Genomic DNA, 8,366 nt, shown 5'->3' with positions numbered 1-8,366 from the left:
GCCACTAGTGAGGGAAAGAGTTTACTTTCCTTGTATTAAGATCCAGGGGGTCTGGGTCTTGGGGGTCCCCAGGGAAGGTTTTGGGGAGACCAGAGTTTATCAGGCACTCAAAGTCCTGATTGGTGGCAGCGTATCAGATCTAAGCTGGTAATTAAGCTTAGAGGAATTCATGCTAGTACCTCATTTTTTGGACTCTAAGGTTCAGAGTGGGGAAAGATACTATGACAGTCTCCTATACTGGAAGCACTGGGGCTGGGAAGGGGCAGCATACAGTTTTTCACCAAGCTGGAGGAATTCCCAGAAGCCCAATTAGAGCAGCTTTAAAGTCTCTTTATGTGGCACTGGCAGCCCAGAGGACTGGTATAGTGGATCAGGCTCTGGCCCTACAGATCAGTGGTTGTATAGAGAAAAATGCACTCCAAAATAGAACATAGGCTCTTTCCCCCTGCTTTATAAAACACAATCCTGACTTCCTGTATTATGGCTTATGCCGATGGAACTACCATTCACAGCTGGCCATCTAAACACTGCCCAGACTTCTCTGGGCTCCTCGCCTCCATCAGGAGTCATTGAGTATTTGTAGATATGATCTTGCCAGCTCCCTTTTAGAGTCTAAGCAGGATTTTGTTGGTAAAGGATATAAAAGAACCTATAGAATCTCTCAGAAAGCCCAGCACGGCCAGGGGCTGGGTGCTTCTTGCTGCTTCCCAAGTGCCCTCAATTTCCACCTGATGGGCTACCGCTGATGGCAATTGAGGGTGCTTAGCACTGAGTAGTGTCCAACCTAGATAAATGGATCAGGAAATGTGCTAGATCCCTGTGTGAATGTATAGGCCCCGATCCTGCAAACACTTAGCTTTAGCACATGGGTCTGTGTCTGCAGGCTGGGGGCCTAGGAGAGGGGAAGATACTGAATTCTAATGAAAAAATTGGAGGCACTGGCACCCTAGGTCCTTCTACTGATCATGTGAGTATCTCTGCCAAAATCACTACAGAGCGAGATACAAATATAGATACAGAGAAGTTGCTCTAAAGAGGAAATTGGAGCATTTATGAAACACACATGGGGAGTGTTCCTTTAAATTAGATATGGCATCATGTGAAAACAACTGAGTGGGCATGTGCCAAAATAAAGGCTTGGGGCATGCTGATCCTGGCCAACAATAGTATTACACAAGCCGTGAACTCAGACTGGGTGTACGTGTATGTGCATGGTAGAAACACAGACATTTCAATATGTTGCCCTGAGTGCAGTAGAATAAATATATATCTCCCTTGCACAGCTCCCAGTTCCTCCATTGCATTTTGCAGGTAGACAGCTGGATTCTTCATTCTTGTTATTCTGTGCTGAGCTCCAGCACTGAAAGAGGTTTAGCATAATCATTCCTGGTGGAGTCTGAGGCGATTCATTTCATGTCCCAGGGCACTGTAAGGGGATTCCACAGTTTAAAGAGCTGGGAATGTGAGGCGATCTGGTTAGGCTTGATCAAACTGTGTGTGAGAGGAGAGCTTGCTTCATTCCAGTGAGCGTAAAGAGACTTGGATTAGTTCCACTGAATGTTGTAACTGCTGCCTGCAAATTTCTGGCCTTAGTTCTGCCTGGCATGGCCTCTACTTCCCGTGTTCTCTCTCTGCCAGTGCTTCCTATTACAGTTAAAGGTCTGGAGAGGGAAGTATTGGAAGGGAGGTGAGGAGAAATTTCCATTGCTCACACACACTCCCCCTCTCTCCCACTCCACCCACAAGTGAACTTGATAATAATTTAACAGGGAGATCTGATGAAGGGGGGAGAGAGGGAGGGGAGAAAAAGGAGAGAGGGAGGGATCTTTTTCCCAATTCCGTTTCTCCCAGAGTTGTAGGCACCTTGACTTTCCTCTTCTTGCATATAATGAGTTGCTGGTTGGCCACCCAGTGACTCAGCGGGACAGTACTGTGCTGCCTGTGGACACTTGAGGTGGATTCAGGTAAGCTGGGTAATCGTTCTGTCCATGCGTCTGTCTGAGTCTGTACATCATGCTGCCTGTGCTGGGGCCATAGGGAACTCCACAGCCCCTGACTGTCGCTTAGGCAGTGACCCTGCAGGCGTCATGAACATTTCAACAGAACTGCTTGCTGGCATCCGGCGGTGCATGGAGTATTTTGATGGACGGGCAAAGGAGTCTGTGAGAGGGAGAAGCCCCCACTGCTGTTAGGCTAGGAAGAGGGACCTGAAGAAAGTAAAGGAATTGATTTTGAGGGACTAGCTGAAGGGAACTTTCTTTATTGATTTCCAGTGGAAATTCTGAGGCGAGAAGGTAGGGACACCAGAGGGGGAAATAGGTAGTGAGGGGACGTGGCAGCAAGGGCTGCTAGAGAGATTGGCAGAGAGATGGATGGATAGCAAAGGGAATGGGCACCGAGGGATTGCTAGTGGGGTGGAGAGCACAGGGCTGTGAGAGGGACAGGCAACAGGTACCATTAGGGTAAGGGAGTGCATGGGCCAGGTAGCAAAAGTGATGGGCAGAGACAGTTATGGGCTATGAGAAGGACACGCACTGAGGGGAGCAGGCAGTGAGGGGGTTGTAAAGCAGGGATGGGTAGAGAGGGTGTATGGGGAGTGGGATGGAGGACTCAATGGGCCAGGCTGCAGGAATTTCATTTGGTGTAAGCAAAGTATAGAAATTCCTTCTCCTCAAACACCATCTCCCCGGGGAGAACAGTGTCCTGACATGTACTTGGGCGCCTGGGTGTGTGTTTGCTGGGGAATGTCCTGACCCAAGGATTCTGCGGGGGGGGGAAGCACTGCAAAGAGGGTAGTGTGAAGAACTGCACTTTTCTTTGGTTTGCTGTTACTGGAAAAAAAAAAGGTTTTTGGTTGACCCGGATCTGAACATTGTGGAAAATATCAGTGAGTTGAAGAAGTCTGTGCTGGATTGAACAAAGGTGGTGGCCCCCGGTAACTTTTAGGCCATGTCTACACTAAAGACCTTTCTGTGGCACAGCTGTACCGATGCAGGTGTTCTGCTGTAAGGTCTCCTGTGTAGCTGCTCTATGCTGATGGAAGAGAGCTCTTTGCCTGGCATAATTAAACCACCCCCACCAAGTGGCATTAGGTATGGTGGTAGGAGAATCTCTCCTACCGAAATAGCACTGTCCACGCTGATGGTTCCATCAGTGCAACTTATGTCAGTCAGGGGTGTGTCTTTTCACCCCCCTGACTGAATGTTCATTGGCACAGGGACTTGAAGTTGGATCTCCCACATTCCAGGGGAATGCCCTAATCTCCAGACTATAGAGCTATTCTCATTGTGTCTTGCTCGCCGGCCCAATGACTATTCAAGTATTTTATACAAAGCACAACAATTTCAACAGGAGAGATGGAGAGAGAGACCCACCTCAGAAGAGCCAAGAGTCTGCTGGTTAGGGCAGAACTGGGTTCAAATCCCTGTTCCAGAGCAGGAATTCAGACCTAGGTCTCCCACGTACCTGCTGAGTGCACTGGGCTAAAAGCTATAAAGTCCCCAACCTCTGGCTCCTCCAGCTGTTTTGTGAATCTAGCCTGGAAATTTCTCTCTGGCTGAAACTATTCAGCAAATTTGGATTAGATTCATGAATAGTTCCAGGTTGACTGAATAGTGTTCATCAGAAAAACTCTTCACCTGAAAAAATGTGCCAATTGTGAATCCCTTGCTGAGAGCGAGAGAAAATGGATGGCGCTAAGATGTCTTTAGGAAGAAGGAGTTTTGTCTGTGCACTGGTGAGAGTGGTCAAGTAACACACCTATGCACCAACGGGCATCTCTGTGGGCCAGATCCTCAGCTGGTCCAACTCCAGTGACTTCATAGGAGTTGCTCCCATATATAGGGGGTGTGGGCCTGGAGGGCACTGGTCTGTGTGTCTGTGCCTGTGTGCCAGTCTGTCTGCAATTACACATCTACGCACACATGAACATTCATATGGCTTACTATGTTCGCACAGGCCTGTTGGAGGAGTGTACATGCAACAGGTCATATTAAAAGTTCATGAAAGATATTCCATATCTCCTTTGAATGAGCAGAGTTTTCAGTGTAGTCGTGGATGGTCACTGCCAATCCACTGGAAATATCTTTGCTCTAATGCTCCAGTTAGCAGCTTCTGACAGTGGATGAGTAAGTCGTGGACTTTAGCATAACCTTGGATGTAACAGCCAGATTTCTCTGAACTGGCAGGGACACAGTCCAAACCTGATAGCTGGGTGCAGGCTAAAGAGATGCTCTGGGGGAAAGCCTGCAATTGAAAGCAGCTGTTGGTTTGTGTGCATCTGTACGTGGGAAGGGAATTTCAATGCTTTGTGAGAGTGAATCGAGTTGTAACCTTGGCAGTACTGAGCACAGCTTCGACGAGTGCCATGCTGGTTTCCCCTACGTAGCTCTGCCAACTGCGACTGTCTGCCCCCTTGATATTCCAGTCCTGGGCCACACACATCTCTGCCAGTGCTCCTCTGTAGTAGCCTGTAGCACCCTCTGTTCCAGTTGTGGGACCCACAGAGACTGAGAGCACGGCTGCTCTGTTCTCGCAGTATGTCTGTTCTACCTACCAACAGAATGGGACTGTCTGTCAGCAGGGAAGGCAGCTTCTGACAGCGCTGCATGTGACCAGGAGTTTAGGGTCAGTGCACTAGCTGTGGTTAGAGGGATGAGGCTAATGACTTCCTGAGGACAGGAGGCTGTGCGCACTTTGTACTGCTGGATGTATTGCCCGGACTGTCCACGGACACTGCCTGAGGTGCCAGGAGTCCTGCAGAAGGCCCCTAGAGCACCGTTCCAGCTGTAGAGAGCAGGGCTGACCCTCGGTGGCTGCCAAATGTGCACTTGCATAGGCTGATACACTTGCTAGGTGTAAAGGGATAAGACAGGGACCCAATTCTCCCTCTAGCTGGCAAACCCCTTCCCTGACTTATGAAAATCTTGCCTAATTCTTCCTTCCCCACACTGCCCCTAGCAATCTTTGCAGAGGGCCTTGCAGGACATAGGGCTGGCTCTGACCATGTGTGTCCTGCTCTGTGGCTTCAGGAGAGATTAGACTCCATAAAGCACAGGCAAGTTTGGGAGGGTTTGGTAGAAATGTGTCTAGAACAGTACGGAACTGGAGGCTCTGGCACCAGCTATCAAACACACCTTTTGGCCCAGATTCAGAGGCAGGCTCCCCCACACCAAGGTGCTATCCCTGTGACCCTATCTTAGAGACCAGTTCTCCCCTGAACCTTGCTAAAGAACCATAGGAGTCACAGGTCTCATTTTAGAGAACTGGAGGCACTGGCTCCTTTGGCCACCAGTGACCTCTGAGGCTCTGAGTCTGCCCCCAAAGCAGTGGCCTCACATGTGAGACTTTGGAAGCAGAGATCAGCCCCAGCGGCAAAATTCAGATCCAGATTTCCGATACTCCAAAATGCAGTGGTGTTGGGATCTGGGAATTTTTGGTTTGGGCCCATCTCTGTTTTGGCAGGATAGTTCCTCTAATCCCCAGCCAGGCTTTAAGAACCCATTCAACAATGTGTATAGTGGGGGATGCTGAAAGCCATTGAATCGAACTGTAAACACTGTATATGATGAACACCATTTCAAGCCAGGGGGTACGGCAGAATCTCCAGTACTCCTAGTTCCAGCACCTATCTGTGGAGCCCCGTGTTAGATGCTGGCCTGGATTAGTGGAAAGCAGCCAAGCTGATGTGGTTCCAGGCAGGAGTCCTCTCCCCTTTGTCACTTATTGGCCTTCCTCTCCCATCCTGGTATATTTGAAATGGGGTCTGGGACTGAGTGGCTGGTGAGTCACAAGTATATATTTATTCCAAGTCTAGGAGGTAAGGTTCTTGCTAGTCACCTTCTTGTCTCTCTTAAAGTCTCCATGTCTACACTAGCATGCTTACAGTGGCACAGCTGTACTGATACAGCTGTGCTGCTGTAAGATCGCTGATGTGGCCGCTCTGTGCCGACGGGAGAAAGCTCTCCCATTGACATACTATAATCACCTAATGAGCGACGGTAGCTATGTTGGTGGGAAAGCACCTCTCACTAACATAGTGCTGTGCATACAGGCGCTTATGCCTGTGAAACTTATGTTGATCAGGGGTATTTGTGTGTGGCGTGTACATGGAAGAATGTGAGCCATGGCGTTTCTGTGAGGTGCAGCTCCGTGTTACTTTGCAATGTGCTGGGAGCTCTTTGTTCTCTGGTAGCAGGTAGGACCAGCCTGGGAGTTGAGCAGTAATTGTTTCTTTAACTTACTTGGATTAAAGCAGTTACTTTCTTTAACAGAAAGGCAGAGGGAGCTGATTCTGCTCTTGCTTATACTAATGTAACACTGGTGACTTCACCAGTTCCTCCTAATTTACCCTGGTCTATGTGAGAGCAGAATCTGGCTCTCTCCCTGTACAGTAGATGCAATGTGAACCTTGTCTGACCTGTGTGCAATAATGAAGCAAACGGGGTCGGGGAGGAGAAGTTCCTTTCTGAACACAGCAGGGTGCTCGTTCCCTGAAGCGTGAGGATCAATAACACTGGTCTACAATTTTTGAGAAGTCGTCTGCTTCAGAGATAAAATGTAGTATTTATTATGTATTTTGATGTGCTGAATTCAAATATGACAATTAAAGCAACTGATTAGCTACTGTTTCTAAGATATTTAAGTTTTTACATTTTATGTCTATGTATATTGTGTAGATAGTAGAGTTTTAATCATAAATTGTAAATTTAGGTCTTTCTTGTTTATGGTTGCTTACATGATATATTTCACCTGGCCTGTTTATGTAACACTTTAAAATCAGCAAAAGGGTTATATAAATAAAATTTATTATGAAACAAAGGCAATAACTATTTATGTACTATTTTTACTCCTATGTGTGTTGTTTACTCGGTCTTTTGGCTTGTCTTCTTGTATTCATTAAATGGAGCTCTCTTGTCAATGTGCAGCAATAGTCTGCAAGCATTGATGTGGTCCATTTGCCCCTGATAGCGTTTCTCCATTGTGCAATGTCCTGGTGAAATCGCTCGCCGTTTTCGTCGCTCACTGCTCCACAGTTCGGTGAGAAAAAGTCTAGATAGAGGGCCAAAAATGTATCTTTAGTGACATGTTGCAACAAGGCTTTTGTATGCCTTGAGGACGTTTTCACCAACAACCTGTAGTGTCTCCTTGTGTTTCGAGAAAATTTATGCCACTAACTGGAAGGCTTTCCATGCCATCTTTCTTGCCACGCAGTGCATGGTCAAATGCATCATCTCGAAGAAGTTCACGAATCTGAGGACCAACAAGACACTTCTTTATCTTAGCTTCACTTAACCTTGGAACATTCCACAGAGGTATTGAAAGCTGCTTGTGTTTTGCAATGGCCTTGACAAGTTCTCATCAGACCCAGCTTGATGTGTTAAGGGTGGTAACAAGAATCTTCCTTGATTCAAAGTGGTGGATGCTGACACTTTTCCTCCCAGGCTCCAATGACTGTCGGAGTGGCCATCTTCTTGATAAGTGGGAATCTCTGCACGACTATCCCATTCGCAGAGAAAACAGCAGTACTTTGTGTATCCAGTCTGCAGACCAAAGCAGAGGCAACAACCTTCAATCGCCGCAAAGCTGCCACTGATGTTGTCATAGTTTATGCACCTCAAAAGTTGTTTCATGTTGTCATAGGTTCTTTCATATGGACTGCATGACCAACTGGAATTGATGGCAAAACATTGCCATTATGCAGCAAAACAACTTTAAGATCGTCTTCGATGAATCAATGACAGATCTCCACTATACTAGATTGTGAACGATGTTGAGGCTGCCATCACACCATCGATGTTGTTGCAGGCTACTAGATCACCTTCCATGAAGAAAAGGGACAAGATCCTTTTTGATGGTCACGGAACATGGAAACCCTAACATCACCTGCAGAATTCACTGCTGTGTCTGGGACCAACAGCTAGTATAGCAGCAATCAACAATTTTAAGCATTATTTTCGTTCTCAGTGGACCCAGAATTAGTAAAGTTGACTACTTTATTCAGAGAAGCATTTTGGCTGCAGAGCAGTGTAATTCCTTGTAATTAAAATCCTCAGTTACTGTGCTTGGCAGATCAGATCAATTTTGATCTCATCCTGCCCCGCCCCCATCCCCATCTCTATCCTTTTGCCATTCTCCTTTCTGCACTGGGAGCTGGCCTGCACTGCTTCGTACTATGCTCGTAATACATTGCTTTGAGACCAATATTGTTAAAGCAGTACAACCCTAATGTGGGATGTATTATATGGGTACAAAACACTTCCAGTGCTATACTTTCCTGTAAATTTACCGCATAAACAGTAAGTAGAGGATTCTGTACCTCTTTAACTCTACCTTTTCGTATACCAGACAGTACTGTGGTGCGGAAT

The sequence above is a fragment of the Chelonoidis abingdonii genome, chromosome 1 (assembly GCF_003597395.2).
Source record: "Chelonoidis abingdonii isolate Lonesome George chromosome 1, CheloAbing_2.0, whole genome shotgun sequence".
NCBI classification, from domain to species: Eukaryota; Metazoa; Chordata; order Testudines; family Testudinidae; genus Chelonoidis; species Chelonoidis abingdonii.
This window is presented reverse-complemented; position numbering follows the sequence as displayed.